Genomic DNA, 20,408 nt, shown 5'->3' with positions numbered 1-20,408 from the left:
CAAGACGTTACACAACATAAACATACTAAATACTCATCACATACGCTTCTGGCTTATAGATTAAAACTTAATCCGAATGATATCAAAATTAATCAATGTAGAAAAGATGTGAATTGTAAGTTATTATGCTTATCAGTTAATAAAACATTGTTTTGCATTTATCCATATTACAAATACCGCTCATTTATCCTACAACTGCCGAACATACTGACAGATTAACTTCTACTGGATAAACCTATGCTTTATCTGTCATTACGAAATGTTTTCCCGTCAATACGATCACATGACTTTGTTTCACATTTTTCTTACTTGATCCTGAACTTTCATCTTCCGTTGAATGAAACATCATTCAGTCCCGCTAAGTCTTACACCAAAATAAGCCTTATATTGTAAGATAGTTACCGTGTATTCTCTCTATAACATTATTTGGGTATAAAGGGAATAACATCATGATGCTCGGTAAATGCAGGACTATAAAAGTTCTGGTTGGTAATAAAAACTGTTCTTTATAATCTCTCTGGATCATTGAATAATATTACATCTACAATTCTGTTACATTTAGCTTCATGTGTTAAAATACCATTTGTTTTACATAATCTGATAAGGCGACCGAATCTAAAGCCAAAACTCGTAGCATTTTACACAACCATTCGTTCCTGTTCATATCGTATCTTACGGAGTGCATGATTTTAATGTATTCATGAAGGCATAATGAACCAAAACTAGTGAAGGCGAAACAAAATAAACTGTTTGATTATTTTCTAATTTGATCGCAATGAATATAACCGCCATCAAAATGATAATTCTATGATCAGTTAATGTATTAGTTTAGTGACTGTATAACCCGCGCAGTGACGCTGTGTGATTTATAATGGTGTTATCAGCATGAACTTCAGAAAACAAAAATAAAATACATAGACGAGCAGATGGGCGGCTAGTTGACGTATCTCATGCAGGTATGAACAGTTCTGACATTGTTCAGTAAAACATCATTAAATCACATTAAAGCCATAAACAGATGGTGTTATATATATTTTTTAAATTTGATAATAACACACAATGTCATAGAATAAACTGATAATTAAAGACCATTACAATTTAGTTTATTGTTTTATTTACATGTGTTATTTGAATCACGGCAATACTTTTTTCCAATAAAGGAACAGCATGGAATGAAGATTAAATTATACGCATTTTATGTGTATATATTATACAATAAACAGTGCAAAATCTGAAGCTAATAATAACTTCTTAAGACATAATGAATAAAAAATACAGAAGACATAAATGTATTATATCGTATTTGAAAGAATCATATGAGAATTATAATGTTTACATATTAAAAAAATATATCCATAAAATATATTTAAAAAAAATCTAATATCCATTATGATTTATTAATTGCATTTATATTGTGACCATAAACAACCGTAATTACACCATAAGGGTTCATGTTGTAATCACGCCGCCATGACTGATCGTAAATTATTGTAAATCCATATTTGAAGCTTTTTGTGTAATTTATATCTGTTTGCAATGTAAAACTTCAAATTAAAACTAAATACAAGCAGATGGCTACAGCTATTTAAGCAATACCGGCAGTACTCAGCACCAATCGGCATTTAGTAATTTAGTTACTGTACAGCTGTATTAAAGTTACATATTGAACAGTTGTCGCCCTTTAATTGTGCGAGCAACTGTAAATGAATCAATTCTCAAGATAGTTACGTGATTGAAACCTGTTTGCCTGATAGTCAAGCTTTCATCGAAAAAGTTTCGACACTTGCATTCTTATCTCTAACCATATAACAAATAGTTCGTTCGAAGAAAAAAAAAAATGTTTTCCAGTTGTTCTATCCAAGATTCGTATCAATATAGGTCTGTATATGCGGTAATGTTATGGTATTGACCAACTAGCTCTGATTTAGACCATAGGACTATGGTTTAAGAAACTAATATCGATACGTAATTGTCAAAAAGATATAAAGTAGTGCATACAGCTACATTATTTGTGCATTTTGGGGAAATTATGATATTGACATGTTGGCCGTTGCTATTTATTTATTACATGACACGGTATGTGTTAGAATAAGAAAATGAATTACAAATGAATGTTAACATGCTTTAAATGGATTCCAATTAAATATTGGTCCGTAATCACTTGGACTTATCGTTTTGATCTCAGTTGTTTTGTTTCAAAAATGTTTGAAAAAAACTAAAACAAAAAAACGCAAGAGTATTGTGGCCAACGGATAAGTCTTTGTTTTCTGTCTTTACTGGGTAATACATTGTTTTCAATGGAATGTTTTAACAATTTCTAAATGATAACAAATGTGCATCGTGTGACTTTATGGCTGCCGTTCCCTATATTTATAGAGATTTGAGATATATATATAGGATTGTATATATCCCCAGTGCAGGACGATGTCGTCTACTTGTCACCAAATAATCATCAAGTCATTGTAATCAATTTCAAATCCGCTTTAGACTCGTTAAATCTACCAAACTCAAAAGTTAATTCTTTGCCGTCGAAACGAGTTACACAGATTAGTATTCACCACGAGTAAAAACGTGTTCTTTGATACAACGACCACGACACATACGCTTTCCAACAGTAGGTTTGACATCATGCGGCGATCACAATATAACATGACATCACATGATAATTGATGACGTTGGCAATTGTTAACGTAGAACTGAGGGATAAGTAGTTCGGTCAAAGTTCACCGTGTCAGCCAATCAGAATGCGTACAGTGTTTATAACATATGTGATATAAATAAATTGTTAATCAACAGCTGCATTTTTTTATCCAATACCATGATAGTTGAATAACACCCACTTACATGTATTGTGTTAAAAAACTTACTTTTTTTACTTACTTAATTTACAACCATTAAAAAACTATGTTTCAATCCAAAATGATATCGTCTAACAATCATACAACATACATGAATTAATTAAGACTAATTAAGACGAATGTCTATTGACTTTTATACGCTTTTACCTCCCAGACTAAGTAGGTCGAATGTCTTTGATGACTGTTCTTGACCTTGGAAATGTTCATTTACATTTGTTCTACATCGCTGACACGACCTGATATTGACATCACACGCCCTCTCGATAATTGGCGGCAGGTGCCCATAGGGTTCTGCGTCAATACTTGTCATATATGCACTATTAATTCGGAGCATCTCCTCAGATACAACCAGACTGTGGTCCTCTGGAGGGCAGAAATGTACACCAGCAGGCAACTTTAAAGGACGCTGCTGTATCTGCCCTGTCAGAGGGGGCCTTTTTATGGGATTTGAGTCCTTAATAATTTCCGTGTTTTTACATCCATCCCCAACGTCAAGTTCATATGTCACAGGTTTGGGAATTGAGAAGGCACCCCATTTTTCATCATACACGGAATCCACATCTTCACCGTTGTATGTATGATTTAAAATGGAACACCGACAGGCAGGCACACTTTCAAATCCAGAATCACGGGGATCGTCTTGGAGATATTTTGACTTTGTTGAAAGTATAACAGATGTTTCTACAAAATACAAGACTGTCAGTATAATTCCCCGAATTTGATATCAAACAATAATGATTTTTAAAGCGTAAATGTAATATTACTTAAGCAAACTTCTTTCCATATATCCTTCTTCATATCATTCGCAATCAGTTTTCAAACTACAAATATAATGTCAGCATCAAAAATTATTAAATTTGATAAATCAACAAAGAAATGTTAACGGTTGTTTTTCCTTCATTAAACTATATACTGGAAACTTGTGTTAAAACTTTTGGTTGTATGAATTATTTCCCCCCCCCCCCCAAAAAAAAAAATCGTGTGAAAGAATATCGTATTTTCTGGTTTCAATTATATACATATCACAACTGATTATATTTGTTTTCATCTCGATTAATATGTCGCATGGATTACTCCTAACGGTTTTCGCGGTTTAAAAGTTCTCTATTTCAAACACAATGAAAAAACTCATTAATTTTGTCTGCGTTGAAAAGTAGCCACTAAAATATCAGTGCTCTATCAAATTTAATTTTCAGATGCAATATATACATATTTCTAGTATTCATTAAAATCAAATTCATAAAACACCTTGCAAACAAAAGCCGTTATAACGAGAATTTGAACAATCCAGTGATGTTTTAAATGTTTTATACCTACAAAGCCTAACACTAAAAACAAATCTGCCCTAACAAACACTCACCAGTTATTGGACTTTTGGGCCGCGATAGGATTTCTTGTTTCGTTGATAAATTGTCTTCGTTTGATTTAGCTTTAAAACAAACATACAGCTTTCCTGAAGAAGAAACTCCTTTATAAGAAGGTAAAATATAGTTTCGATCATTGACAAAATGAAAGTTTCAAAAATTGAAAACGAATTCGAAAATTGCTCTAGAAATAGTTTTAAACTTGGTCAATATAACCGCAATATAACTCAAAACCAGAGAGAATTTCTCTTTGCTCGATCGGTTAAATGCATGGCTAGTGATCCATGGCGGGGGTATTGAGTAAATTTATATAAAAGCTTGCATTCAATTACCAATTGGAACTCCTCGGCTGTAAATATTACCTCGAATGTGATAGGTCTAGAATATGTAAAAACATCAGTCATTTTCTTCGTCGGAAAGCCATATTAGCCCTAAATGCTTTTAAGACAATGGACACTCATTAAAATGTTGAACTTCAGATAATCTATTGTCGTATATTAAGAAATTAAATAAAACTATTTCTCCTTCGAGACGGACGACACATAACATCGATGAACTGAAACTTTTCGAGGGGTTGTGTTCTCAGTGGCAACCAATTGTGATGAAAATGTGATGGGGTGGGGTCTGTGTAACCCTACACTATATTACTTAGTACATCGTTATGAAACTTTATATAATAACATTATTTCTGTGAGTTCTAATAAGTACTTATCCCTTTTATCTACAACATATACATTTCTATCTCTGGTATTCAGTTTTATTTCGTAGTTTATGTCCAAATGCTTTACATGTACTTTAGCGTAAACTCGATCTTAAATGTGAGTGCAATAAGGAATCACCACAATTGCTGTTAGAATGATATACAGAATAGTTATAAGTATAATCCGTTACTCGTGCGAAACGCTCTTAGATAAGATTACAGCTGAATATCAAAGAATAACCACTAGAATACTCACCTTTACATAACAGGTAAGAAACCCACTAGAATACTCGCCTTTACAGACCAGGTAAGGAAAACCACTAGACTACTCATCTTCACATAACACGTAAGAAACCCACTACAACACTCACCTTTACATAACAGGTAAAGAAAACCACTAGAATACTCACCTTTACATTACAGGTAAGGAAAACCTCTACTACTCACCTTTACATAACAGGTAAGGAAAACCACTAGAATACTCGCCTTTACAGACCAGGTAAGGAAAACCACTAGACTACTCACATTTACATAACAGGTAAGGAAAACCACTAGAATACTCGCCTTTACAGAACAGGTAATGAAAACCACTAGACTACTCACCTTTACATAACAGGTAAGAAAAACCACTAGAATACTCACCTTTATATAACAGGTAAGGAAAACCACTAGACTACTCACCTTTATATAACAGGTAAGGAAAACCACTAGAATACTCGCCTTTACAGAACAGGTAAGGAAAACCACTAGACTAGTCACCTTTAAATAACAGGTAAGGAAAACCACTAGACTACTCACATTTACATAACAGGTAAGGAAAACCACTAGAATACTCGCCTTTACAGAACAGGTAAGGAAAACCACTAGAATACTCACCTTTATATAACAGGTAAGGAAAACCACTAGAATACTCACCTTTACATAACAAGTAAGGAGAACCACTAGAATACTCACCTTTACATAACAGGTAAGAAAAACCACTAGAATACTCATCTTTACATAACAGGTAAGGAAAACCACTAGAATACTCACCTTTACATAACAGGTAAGGAAAACCACTAGAATACTCACCTTTACATAACAGGTAAGAAAAACCACTAGAATACTCACCTTTATATAACAGGTAAGTAAAACCACTAGAATACTCACCTTTACATAACAGGTAAGTAGAACCACTAGAATACTCACCTTTACATAACAGGTAAGAAAAACCCACTAGACTACCAACCTTTACATAACAGGTACGGAAAACCACTAGACTAATCAATTACATTACTTGATAAGTATCCGCTACACTACTTACCTTTACATTACGAAATCAGTATACGCTAGACTACTCACCTTTACAATCAGTTACTAGTGCGAAACGCTCTTAGATAAGATTACAGCTAAATATCTAAAAATAACCACTAGAATACTCACCTTTACATAACAGGTAAGTAAATCACTAGACTACTAACCTTTACATAACAGGTAAGGAAAACCACTTGACTAATCAATTCCATTACTAAATAAGTATCCGCTTCACTACTCACCTTTACATTACGAAATCAGTATACGCTAGACTACTCACCTTTACAATCAGTTACTAGTGCGAAACGCTCTTAGATAAGATTACAGCTAAATATCTAAGAATAACCACTAGAATACTCACCTTTACTAAAATGTTAGGAAAGCCACTAGAATACTCACCTTTACATAACAGGTAAGGAAAACCACTATAATACTCACCTTTACATAACAGGTAAGGAAAAACACTAGACTACTCATCTTTACATAACAGGTAAGAAACCCACTAAAACACTCACCTTTACATAACAGGTAAGCAAAACCACAAGAATACTCACCTTTACATAACAGGTAAGGAAAACCACTAGAATACTCGCCTTTACAGACCAGGTAAGGAAAACCACTAGACTACTCACATTTACATAACAGGTAAGGAAAACCACTAGAATACTCACCTTTATATAACAGGTAAGGAAAACCACTAGAATACTCACCTTTACATAACAAGTAAGGAGAACCACTAGAATACTCACCTTTACATAACAGGTAAGAAAAACCACTAGAATACTCATCTTTACATAACAGGTAAGGAAAACCACTAGAATACTCACCTTTACATAACAGGTAAGGAAAACCACTAGAATACTCGCCTTTACATAACAGGTAAGAAAAACCACTAGAATACTCACCTTTATATAACAGGTAAGTAAAACCACTAGAATACTCACCTTTACATAACAGGTAAGTAGAACCACTAGAATACTCACCTTTACATAACAGGTAAGAAAAACCACTAGACTACCAACCTTTACATAACAGGTACGGAAAACCACTAGACTAATCAATTCCATTACTTGATAAGTATCCGCTACACTACTTACCTTTACATTACGAAATCAGTATACGCTAGACTACTCACCTTTACAATCAGTTACTAGTGCGAAACGCTCTAAGAAAAGATTACAGCTAAATATCTAAAAATAACCACTAGAATACTCACCTTTACATAACAGGTAAGTAAATCACTAGACTACTAACCTTTACATAACAGGTAAGGAAAACCACTAGACTAATCAATTCCATTACTAAATAAGTATCCGCTTCACTACTCACCTTTACATTACGAAATCAGTATACGCTAGACTACTCACCTTTACAATCAGTTACTAGTGCGAAACGCTCTTAGATAAGATTACAGCTAAATATCTAAGAATAACCACTAGAATACTCATCTTTACTAAAATGTTAGGAAAGCCACTAGAATACTCACCTTTACATAACAGGTAAGGAAAACCACTATAATACTCACCTTTACATAACAGGTAAGGAAAACCACTAGACTACTCGCCTTTACATAACAGGTAAGAAAAACCAATAGAATACTCACCTTTATATAACAGGTAAGGAAAACCACTAGAATACTCTCCTTTACATTACAGGTAAGGACAACCACTAGAACACTCACCTTTACATAACAGGTAAGGAAAACGAGTTGAATAAGTATCCATTAGACAACTCACCTTTACATTACTAAATAAGTATCCACTAGACTACTCACCTTTATATTGCTAAATAAGTATCCGCTACACTACTCATCTTTACATTACTAAATAAGTATCCACTAGACTACTCACCTTTACATTACTAAATCAGTATCCGCTACACTACTCATCTTTACATTACTTAATAAGTATCCACTAGACTACTCACATTTACATTACTAAATGAGTATCCACTAGACTACTCATCTTTACATTAAAAAATAAGTATTCGATACACTACTCACCTTTACGTTACTTAATAAGTATCCGCTACACTACTCACCTTTACATTACTAAATGAGTATCCACTAGACTACTCATCTTTACATTAAAAAATAAGTATTCGCTACACTACTCACCTTTACGTTACTTAATAAGTATCCGCTACACTACTCACCTTTACATTACTAAATAAGTATCCGTTACACTGCTCATCTCTACATTACTAAATAAGTATCCACTAAACTACACTACACTACTCACCTTTACATTACTTAATAAGTATCCGTTACACTACTCATCTTTACATTACTTAATAAGTATCCACTAGACTACTCACCTTTACATTACTAAATAAGTATCTGCTAAACTACTCATCTTTATATTACTCAAAACGTATTCGCTAGATTACTCAACTTTATATATCTAAATAAGTATCCACTAGACTACTCATCTTTACATTACTAATTAAGTTTCCAATAGACTACTCACCTTTACATTACTAAATAAGTATCCACTAGACTACTCACCTTTACATTACTAAATCAGTATCCGCTACACTACTCACCTTTACATTACTAAATAAGTATCCGCTAAACTACTCACCTTTACATTACTAAATAAGTATCCGCTACACTACTCACATTTACATTACTAAATAAGTATCCGCTAAAATACTTACCTTTACATTGCTAAATAAGTATCCACAAGACTGCTCACCTTTACATTACTAAATAAGTATCAGCTGCACTACTCACTTTTCCATTACTAAATAAGTATCCACTAGACTACTCAACTTTACATTACTAAATAAGTATCCGCTACACTACTCATCTTTACATTACTAAATAAGTATCCACTAGACTACTCAACTTTACATTACTAAATAAGTATCCGCTACACTACTCATCTTTACATTACTAAATAAGTATCCGTTACACTACTCATTTTTACATTACTAAATAAGTATCCACTAGAATACTCACCTTTACATAAAAGGTAAGAAACCCACTAGACTAGTCAATTCCATTACTAAATAAGTATCCGCTACACTAGTCACCTTTACATTACTAAATAAGTATCCACTACATTACTCACCTTTACATTACTAAATCAGTATACGCTAGACTACTCACCTTTACAATCAGTTACTAGTGCGAAACGCTCTTAGATAAGATTACAGCTAAATATCTAAGAATAACCACTAGAATACTCACCTTTACTAAAATGTTAGGAAAGCCACTAGAATACTCACCTTTACATAACAGGTAAAGAAAACCACTATAATACTCACCTTTACATAACAGGTAAGGAAAAACACTAGACTACTCATCTTTACATAACAGGTAAGAAACCCACTAAAACACTCACCTTTACATAACAGGTAAGCAAAACCACAAGAATACTCACCTTTACATAACAGGTAAGGAAAACCACTAGACTACTCACCTTTACATAACAGGTAAGAAAAACCAATAGAATACTCACCTTTATATAACAGGTAAGGAAAACCACTAGAATACTCTCCTTTACATTACAGGTAAGGACAACCACTAGAACACTCACCTTTACATAACAGGTAAGGAAAACCAGTTGAATAAGTATCCATTAGACAACTCACCTTTACATTACTAAATAAGTATCCACTAGACTACTCACCTTTATATTATTAAATAAGTATCCGCTACACTACTCATCTTTACATTACTAAATAAGTATCCACTAGACTACTCACCTTTACATTACTAAATCAGTATCCGCTACACTACTCATCTTTACATTACTTAATAAGTATCCACTAGACTACTCACATTTACATTACTAAATGAGTATCCACTAGACTACTCATCTTTACATTAAAAAATAAGTATCCGCTACACTAGTCACCTTTACATTACTAAATAAGTATCCACTACATTACTCACCTTTACATTTCTAAATCAGTATCCGCTACACTACTCACCTTTATATTACTAAATAAGTATCCGCTAAATACTCACCTTTATATTGCAGGATTATCAAAATCACTACTAGGCATACCACGACACATGAAGACACCGCTACCGCTATTGGTGTTTGAGTATATGTTGGTTGTATACCATTCGGACGGGGGTAGTCTGAGATGGAGGATGAGACAGCGCTGACAATTGTCGATTCCTTTATGTTCAGTGGTGTAATTTGTTGCGGTGTGGCAGTAGTATATGCTGTTACCACGGGGACCGGACCGTGGGCTCCAGTCAAGACGGTCCAGGTATCTATAGAGAAAGCAATATCAAAGTATCAGTCAATACCCACTGTAAGGCAATGTAACTTTAGAATTGAATTATTGAAATTGTAATAGAGAGGAGTAAATCTAGCAGCCAAGCCGGGGTTTAAACCAAGGACCGTCGACACTAGCTGATGTTCCAGCGATAGCGCTACCTGATTACGTACCTATGAATTATGTCATTACAGTAAAACGAAAGCTGGGTGACCTTTACATTTTACCAATAATATCTTATTCTCAAATCTGCCTTTAAACGTACAGGACTCAATTCAATTCAATCCATTACTTTTTGCAAAGTTGCCTGTGTTGTTAAGAACTAAACAGATAATTAGAAGTTATAAAATGATTCTCCGTCGCTTAAGGTCTAATGCTAATTGAACATAATTTAAACAAAAAATATGTCTAACATAATTTAAACAAAAAATATGTCTACAACACATGATAACAAAAGCAGGTAATATAAACTTGAAATTGACCCGAGCACAACCTGGAAAGTATACAATCTTAATGCATAAGGGACAAGGCTCAGCGTAGACATCATGGCAAATTTTTGTTCTGTATTTATTTCATAACACGTTAATTGCATGGGAATTAAATAAAATCAAGTATTCACGTGTACAACATTGTTGCGTTCTGTTATTAGAAAATGTAAAGAATGTTATACAGTCATAAGCACTATGTTTCAATATAAACTTACCGGAATTACTGACATGAGTGACCTGTACAGCACAAGACTTACACCAAAGAGGCATCGAACCACCACAGTAACACTCCTGATCGTTGTGTCGTGTGATAGACTCGACCTTAAATAGTTAAATATTATCATAATTAATAGTTACGTGTGTCGGTCTGAACTAGTACAACCTAGTTAATATGTCGCACGTCATTTTAGTGTGATAGACTCGACCTTAAATAGTTAAATATCAAAATAATTAATAGTTACGTGTGTCGGTCTGAACTAGTACAACCTAGTTAATATGTCGCACGTCATTTTAGTGTGATAGACTCGACCTTAAATAGTTAAATATCAAAATAATTAATAGTTACGTGTGTCGGTCTGAACTAGTACAACCTAGTTAATATGTCGCACGTCATTTTAGTGTGATAGACTCGACCTTAAATAGTTAAATATTATAATAATTAATAGTTACGTGTGTCGGTCTGAACTAGTACAACCTAGTTAATATGTCGCACGTCATTTTAGTGTGATAGACTCGACCTTAAATAGTTTAATCGTAATTTTAATGTGACAGAGTAAGTCTGATATAATACAACTAAGTCAATGTTGTCGTCATTTTAACGTGATAGCTTTGACCGAAATAGTACAACTAAGTCAATGTTGTCGTCATTTTAACGTGATAGCTTTGACCGAAATAGTACAACTAAGTCAATGTTGTCGTCATTTTAACGTGATAGCTTTGACTGAAATAGTACAACTTAGTCAATGTTGTCGTCATTTTAACGTGATAGCTTTGACCGAAATAGTACAACTAAGTCAATGCTGTCGTCATTTTAACGTGATAGCTTTGACCGAAATAGTACAACTAAGTCAATGTTGTCGTCATTTTAACGTGATAGCTTTGACCGAAATAGTACAACTAAGTCAATGTTGTCGTCATTTTAACGTGATAGCTTTGACCGAAATAGTACAACTAAGTCAATGTTGTCGTCATTTTAACGTGATAGCTTTGACCGAAATAGTACAACTAAGTCAATGTTGTCGTCATTTTAACGTGATAGCTTTGACCGAAATAGTACAACTAAGTCAATGTTGTCGTCATTTTAACGTGATAGCTTTGACCGAAATAGTACAACTAAGTCAATGTTGTCGTCATTTTAACGTGATAGCTTTGACCGAAATAGTACAACTAAGTCAATGTTGTCGTCATTTTAACGTGATAGCTTTGACCGAAATAGTACAACTAAGTCAATGTTGTCGTCATTTTAACGTGATAGCTTTGACCGAAATAGTACAACTAAGTCAATGTTGTCGTCATTTTAACGTGATAGCTTTGACCGAAATAGTACAACTAAGTCAATGTTGTCGTCATTTTAACGTGATAGCTTTGACCGAAATAGTACAACTAAGTCAATGTTGTCGTCATTTTAACGTGATAGCTTTGACCGAAATAGTACAACTAAGTCAATGTTGTCGTCATTTTAACGTGATAGCTTTGACCGAAATAGTACAACTAAGTCAATGTTGTCGTCATTTTAACGTGATAGCTTTGACCGAAATAGTACAACTAAGTCAATGTTGTCGTCATTTCAACGTGATAGCTTTGACCGAAATAGTACAACTAAGTCAATGTTGTCGTCATTTTAACGTGATAGCTTTGACCGAAATAGTACAACTTAGTCAATGTTGTCGTTTTATGTTGCTACATATATCCTTTCCAGTTTTGTTTTTCTCCCTTGTTTGGTTTTCAATCGCAGTTGGTTTACAGTGTACTACACGTATTACTAATATTGGAGTCGCAATAAACACCTTTTCCGACAATGTGAATTACGAACACAATAATTTATTAGAATTTAGATATTTTGTTTTATACAACATCAGTAGCTATTGAATAATTGAAGTTCTTTTGGAAAGAAGTCTCTAATTAAAATTACGTACACTGTATATAAATCCGACATATAGTTTCAAATATTAGCACTATATCGATAATGAAACATCTGACATCCTATGGTATATATGTGTTAGAGCTGTCAGTGGATACACGTGATGTCATTGGTGTATTTCGATAATAACAACGTCCCTAATCATATCAGCACAGCCTTAATTTATAATTAAATACCGCATGGTAACAATGTACGTATACAGTGGACAGTTAAATACAGCCGACCAATAATAAATCAATAAGACTTCTGAATAGGAAATATTTATGGTTCGTCGACCATATGTCGTAAAATAAAGTTAGTGATTCTATGAAATGCTAATCTAGCTTATGTCACATTTCATTTCGGGGATTGGAAACCGCATTGCCACGGTAATGGAAGAATTATAAAATATCAAATATACATATGATGCATGCTAGTGATAGTGAAATACAAACATAAATGTTGTATCTACAAATACTTCAGTCGTTACTGGCAAGTAGCTTGCATGCGTTTTAGCTTAGTCTTTCTTTGGCTTATTATTTATTTACATGCACATATAATTTTCAAATATCAAAAGTTTCCTCTCAACAACAAAATTATTGTAGTTATATTGATTTTATATCTTTATAGTGGTGTGCTAACCATATCAGTAAATATTATTACCAATGTTGTAGTGCATTGTTTCTGAATCGTATAAGGGCTTTAACATCTGCAAAAAATCGTATAAGGGCTTTAACATCTGCAAAAAACGTTGTTATCAGTTAGAGATAAAGCTCTCCTCGCCACATCACTTTTATGACCTCTACTGTCCACCTGTCACTGGGACGATAACCCCCACAAAGAGCAAACAATTCCAAATTACCAAAGAGGGATTCACATTGGTCCTTTACTGACAAATGACAGAACGGTTTGTCAAATCAAATCTTAAGTACACCTGCATATCATTGAAGGGGACCCACAGGGGTGTTTTTTTTTCAATCTTATCTGACAGAGGCCTTGATATAGAACACATTTCGGGAACACACCAACGAAGGAGTGTTAGCATGGGAATTCTGTTGTAAGTATGTAATAACGTTCACAGTAGTATTGACGGTATCAACATTATAAATAGTCATTTCTCAGCTGACGATTCTGTAAAATCATTAATTGTTGTAGGGCTTAATTTGAATGGAAGAAAAAAACCTTTTTGCTGGGCTTTAAATTCGTGGGACGACAAGTATACATTGTTGTATATGTCGGCGTGTCGTTACTGTGAGTTAAGCTATATTTGTGGCCTTGGGTAAAACAGCAGTTTGATGTTTAGCTTCGATAAACAGATAAATAATTATGATTGTTTTAAACAGATCAAATGTGTGGACGTATTTTCGTTGCTTCAAGTCAAAAAAACGACATCCATGAAATTTAACCCCTCGAAATGATAATGATTCCACAGTATTCTTATTACACACTTTCATGGAAATAAAAAAGTTTAAAAAAAAACCAACACCGTTACGATAATTCAACATTGGATAAAACAGTGGAAACCTAATATTATCAATATATCTGGAGACTCGATAAAATCAAACATACAGTGATGACAAAAACAAGGTCACCTTAAAACATCTTTAAGTAATTTCCGGCCCACAAGTCGTATGCCGACAGCGGAACTAGCTACAAACCATACAAAAAACTTTACAAATCATTGAGAAATAAAAACAGTTTGCATTATAAAACCCTAGCTAGAAGAGTGATAGTATACCTTGACGGTGTAGTTTCTCATCGGTAGGTGTAGCAAGCGACAGGAGGCCTGTAAATGTAAATATTGATACAACGATAGTACAGACGCTACTACATATATTACAAGATACTGGTATCTTATACAAATTTGAGAATTTTCTAAATCTTTTTGTCATTAATACACCTAATTTTCTAAGCCTCATATATAGAGATATTCATCAAAATTATTCACTAAACTATACTGTATTTATTCACACACATAGAAATCGCTACAAAAGTGTTTATTGAAAATAAATTACCAGCCTGATAGAGAAATAAACAAGTGCGAGCCGTGAAAATTGAACATTGTATGATATTTAAGATTTCACTAAGTCGTGAACTAACCGGCTTTGTTTCAAATTTCAGATAAGGAGAGACCCGTATATAGAAGCTAGCCTGTTCCTCGGAGAGTATTTCCACAAAAAAATAGATCAGAGCTCAAGTCCACTCGAAAACATATCTCAGCAATTCCATAGTATTCTGATAAAAATGAAACAGGATTTTAAATTGAATTTTAAAATGAATATATACGACATTAAGATCTATTCATTGACAACTATTTATTCATAATATTTTCAGAAGTATATAATATTATAGCTGTGGAAAAATAATTGCGAAATAAAACATCACTGAGTGCTACAGATTTATCTTATATATCCATAATTTGATTTAATATCTAAATGAACGAAAAGTTTGGCATTACGGCTAATGAGTTTTTTGCTTACATATAGTATGCTTCGTGTTTTTATCAGATATAAGTTGCGATGTGAGTTTAAACATTTTGTATACATACGTTTACACTGACATTGCTCCGACTTCACGGTGCAGATACGTGTCTGTAAACAGAAAAAATCATACATATATTTTACGCGGAAACGATATTTTCTATTTAATCTTTTTGTGACTCAGTTTCAAGAGCATTCCTCAATTTCTCTTCATTAAAAATCCCCACATGAAAGTATTTGGATTTTCAGGGAGGCTCCTTAACTAAGTTGTGGTCCGCTTACATTTTTTATTGTTTTCTTCTGAGGAATTCTAAGTAAATGTATTGCTTAAGTTAAGAAATTTTCCTGAAACTGGGTCCAAATGATTCTTAATCGTTAATTGGATAATTGTTTTTATAAAAATCCGAGGATATCATGTATCCACATGTGACCCGAGGATATCTTGCATCCACATGTGACCCGAGGATATCTTGTGTCCACATGTGACTCAAGGATATCATGTATCCACATGTAACATGAGGATATCATGTATCCACATGTGACACCAGGATATCATGTATCCACATGTGACACGTGGATATCATGTATCCACATGTGACCCAAGGATATCATGTATCCATATGTGACCCAACGATATCATGTACCCACATGTAACATGAGGATATCACGTATCCACATCTGACCCGAGGATATCACGTATCCACATGTGACACCAGGATATCATGTATCCACATGTGACACGAGGATACCATGTATCCACATTTGACACGAGGATATCATATATCCACATGTGACCCGAGGATATCATGTATCCACATGTGACACAAGTATAACATGTATCCATATATGACACGAGGATATCATGTATCCACATGTGACACGAGGATATTATGTATCCACATGTGACCCGAGGATATCATGTATCCACATGTGACCCGATGATATCATGTATCCACATGTGACACGAGGATATCATGTTTTCAGATATGAACCGAGGATATCATGCATTCATATGTGACCCGAGGATATGTAATCAAATCTGACCGGAGGATATCATGTATCCACATGTGACACGAGGATATCATGTTTTCAGATATGAACCGAGGATATCATGCATTCATATGTGACCCGAGGATATGTATCCAAATCTGACCGGAGGATATCATGTATCCACATGTGACCCGAGGATATGTATCCAAATCTGACCGGAGGATATCATGTATTCATATGTGACCCGAGGATATGTATCAAAATCTGACCGGAGGATATCATGTATCCACATGTGACCCGAGGATATGTATCCAAATCTGACCGGAGGATATCATGTATTCATATGTGACCCGAGGATATGTATCAAAATCTGACCGGAGGATATCATGTATCCACATGTGACCCGAGGATATGTATCCAAATCTGACCGGAGGATATCATGTATCCACATGTGACCCGAGGATATGTATCCAAATCTGACCGGAGGATATCATGTATCCACATGTGACCCGAGGATATGTATCCAAATCTGACCGGAGGATATGTAATCAAATCTGACCGGAGGATATCATGCATTCACATGTGACCCGAGGATATGTATCCAAATCTGACCGGAGGATATGTATCCAAATCTGACCGGAGGATATGTATCCAAATCTGACCGGAGGATATGTATCCAAATCTGACCGGAGGATATGTATCCAAATCTGACCGGAGGATATCATGCATTCACATGTGACCCGAGGATATGTATCCAAATCTGACCGGAGGATATGTATCCAAATCTGACCGGAGGATATGTATCCAAATCTGACCGGAGGATATGTATCCAAATCTGACCGGAGGATATGTATCCAAATCTGACCGGAGGATATCATGCATTCACATGTGACCCGAGGATATGTATCCAAATCTGACCGGAGGATATGTATCCAAATCTGACCGGAGGATATGTATCCAAATCTGACCGGAGGATATGTATCCAAATCTGACCGGAGGATATGTATCCAAATCTGACCGGAGGATATCATGTATCCACATGTGACCCGAGGATATGTATCCAAATCTGACCGGAGGATATGTATCCAAATCTGACCGGAGGATATGTATCCAAATCTGACCGGAGGATATCACGTATCCACATCTGACCGGAGGATATGTATCCAAATCTGACCGGAGGATATCATGCATTCACATGTGACCGAGGATATGTATCCAAATCTGACCGGAGGATATGTATCCAAATCTGACCGGAGGATATGTATCCAAATCTGACCGGAGGATATGTATCCAAATCTGACCGGAGGATATGTATCCAAATCTGACCGGAGATATATGCATTCAATGTGACCGAGATATGTATCCAAATCTGACCGGAGGATATGTATCCAAATCTGACCGGAGGATATATCCAAATCACGGAGGATATGTATCCAAATCTGACCGGAGGATATGTATCCAATTAATCCAAATCTGACCGGAGGATATGTATCCAAATCTGACCGGAGGATATGTATCCAAATCTGACCGGAGGATATCACGTATCCACATGTGACCGGAGGATATGTATCCACATCTGACCGGAGGATATGTATCCAAATCTGACCGGAGGATATGTATCCAAATCTGACCGGAGGATATGTATCCAAATCTGACCGGAGGATATGTATCCAAATCTGACCGGAGGATATGTATCCAAATCTGACCGGAGGATATGTATCCAAATCTGACCGGAGGATATCACGTATCCACATGTGACCGGAGGATATGTATCCACATCTGACCGGAGGATATGTATCCAAATCTGACCGGAGGATATCATGTATCCACATGTGACCCGATGATATGTAATAAAATGTGACCGGAGGATATCATGTACATTGAATCACATGTAACACCACGAGAAACTTTCTACAGTCATCATTATTAGACAAAAACAACTTAGGTATTACGACATACATTAGAATGCGCCACTTGGCATTTCATCTGTGACATTTTGCCCCATTAATATTTTACGTTCTGGAATTATGTCAGATTGGGGACCATCGCAAATGATTCTTTATATAGTTAAAAACGAAACGTCGTTTAACTCTTAGTCTGTGAAAAACAAAAATGTAAAATTAATATTTTTTCTGCTTTTGCTTCATATGTCATTAAAATAAGATTAAGGATCGTCTCTATCTACTATGTTAAGATATAATGATTACATGTTACATCATTCCTTGTATATAAAGGGTTGTATGTAAACATATGTTGAGTCTGTAGACCTCTCAGACACCAAGATGGTTATATAACACAGATTTACGTAACAATATTTGTTTTTGTCGAGGATAAGTTTTCAACACGCAGTTTTGATAACGTGGGTAATAAACAGAGTTTGCAAATAGCAAGACATATTATAGATCCACTTTACATCCGGTCTTGAAAACGCGGTCACAATCTTAGTCTCACAATCTTGGAGATTAGAGGAAACTGTGATGATAGTAAAGGGTGTGGTAAACGATGTATCGATATATGTATAAATGTGTGTACTACGACACTTTGACAATGTTTACAAAAAAGATTTAATCTGACCTGTCATATGTTAACAAACTATAACACGTATCAGTCTTGGCCACCAGAGGGCCCACATTAATGGCACCCTCCTGCCTGCGAACATACTTCGGAAATATTTTGCTGATGATTCAACAAATTAGAAATGTTATACATTGTAATTGCCAGCATAACGGTATATTCGGAAACAGAAATGGACAATAAAGAAACTTTAAGGTAACACATTATCAAAAGTAGAATCATGCAGTTAATAAATATATATAACTTATTCTTTAAAACAACATATATACGACATGCCATACTGAATCCATATAATAAGTCCTTCACTCCAGTTATTAGATACATTGATTGTATACGCTGGTCCGATTAGTGAAGGTGTTCGCGTTGTATGAAACACAAAACCAATAACATGTATGATAAAAGCATGTATCTAATTCCAGAAGGTGGTGTATACTTACATTATTTTGACAGATAAATTCAGGACTTACACTGCTGGCTCCACTGATAAATACTAACACAAAATAAGTATACCACAACCTCTTCTCCATTCTTTATCAACAAACACACGCGTACACGGATTGTAAGTGAATCAAGTCATGGAAGCCACAGCAGAATATATAAATAACTACCCAATCACTATCGCCCACTCTCCCCCGTCTGATTCAAAGGTTATGTGTCCCATTTTACCCCTGGGAGCGATGGCAAGTGCACTGGCTGCAATTACAAATAAAACACACAATATTGTATCAATTATTAAACGTAGCAATAGATAAGATAATTTCCAATCTTTTTGCAGTCATCAGTTTTCGGGGACGTATTTGGTGTATAAATCAATCGACAGACTTTTAAAACGGATATGAAACCCGATTACCCACCTCATAAATAAATTTTGTTTCAATATTTGTTTGTCTAAGTGCCTTTCACCTATATTATATAATAGTATAATGTTCGAGAGATACCCCGCATCAGTCATTTCACTACAACAATTGCCCACACACCTGCATGGGCCGAGTGGTATAGGGTGTTCCTAAGCTGTAAACTACACCTACCATTCAAATTCACGTGTAGTATTTGCCACCTACTAACCGTAAGTCGATGACAATCGTTTATTATTACTCTCACATATATATGTGTGTCTTATCCCGATTTCTGTTTGAGTCGTCAGTTCAATAAATCACAATCCCCATATGGCATTAGATATACCCATTCCCTATACAAAAATAAATTACACTCTCATTATCTATACCTTTACCTCGTTTACATACGGTATATTATGACATGCCGTGGTTTGTTTTTTGTAGGTGAAAATATTCGTTGTTTTTTGTTT

The 20,408-nt window shown here is 34.8% G+C and overlaps 1 pseudogene; it reads right to left on the bottom strand.

The window, feature by feature from the left end:
- Positions 1 to 1,085: 1,085 nt before the first annotated feature.
- On the bottom strand, positions 1,086 to 18,523 carry LOC138305087 (uncharacterized; annotated as a pseudogene).
- Between the last annotated feature and the right edge of the window lie 1,885 nt (positions 18,524 to 20,408).

Source organism: Argopecten irradians, chromosome 12 (genome assembly GCF_041381155.1).
Source record: "Argopecten irradians isolate NY chromosome 12, Ai_NY, whole genome shotgun sequence".
Taxonomy (NCBI): Eukaryota; Metazoa; Mollusca; class Bivalvia; order Pectinida; family Pectinidae; genus Argopecten; species Argopecten irradians.
The sequence above is the reverse complement of the archived record's forward strand: the minus strand, read 5'-3'. Positions and strand labels throughout refer to the sequence as shown.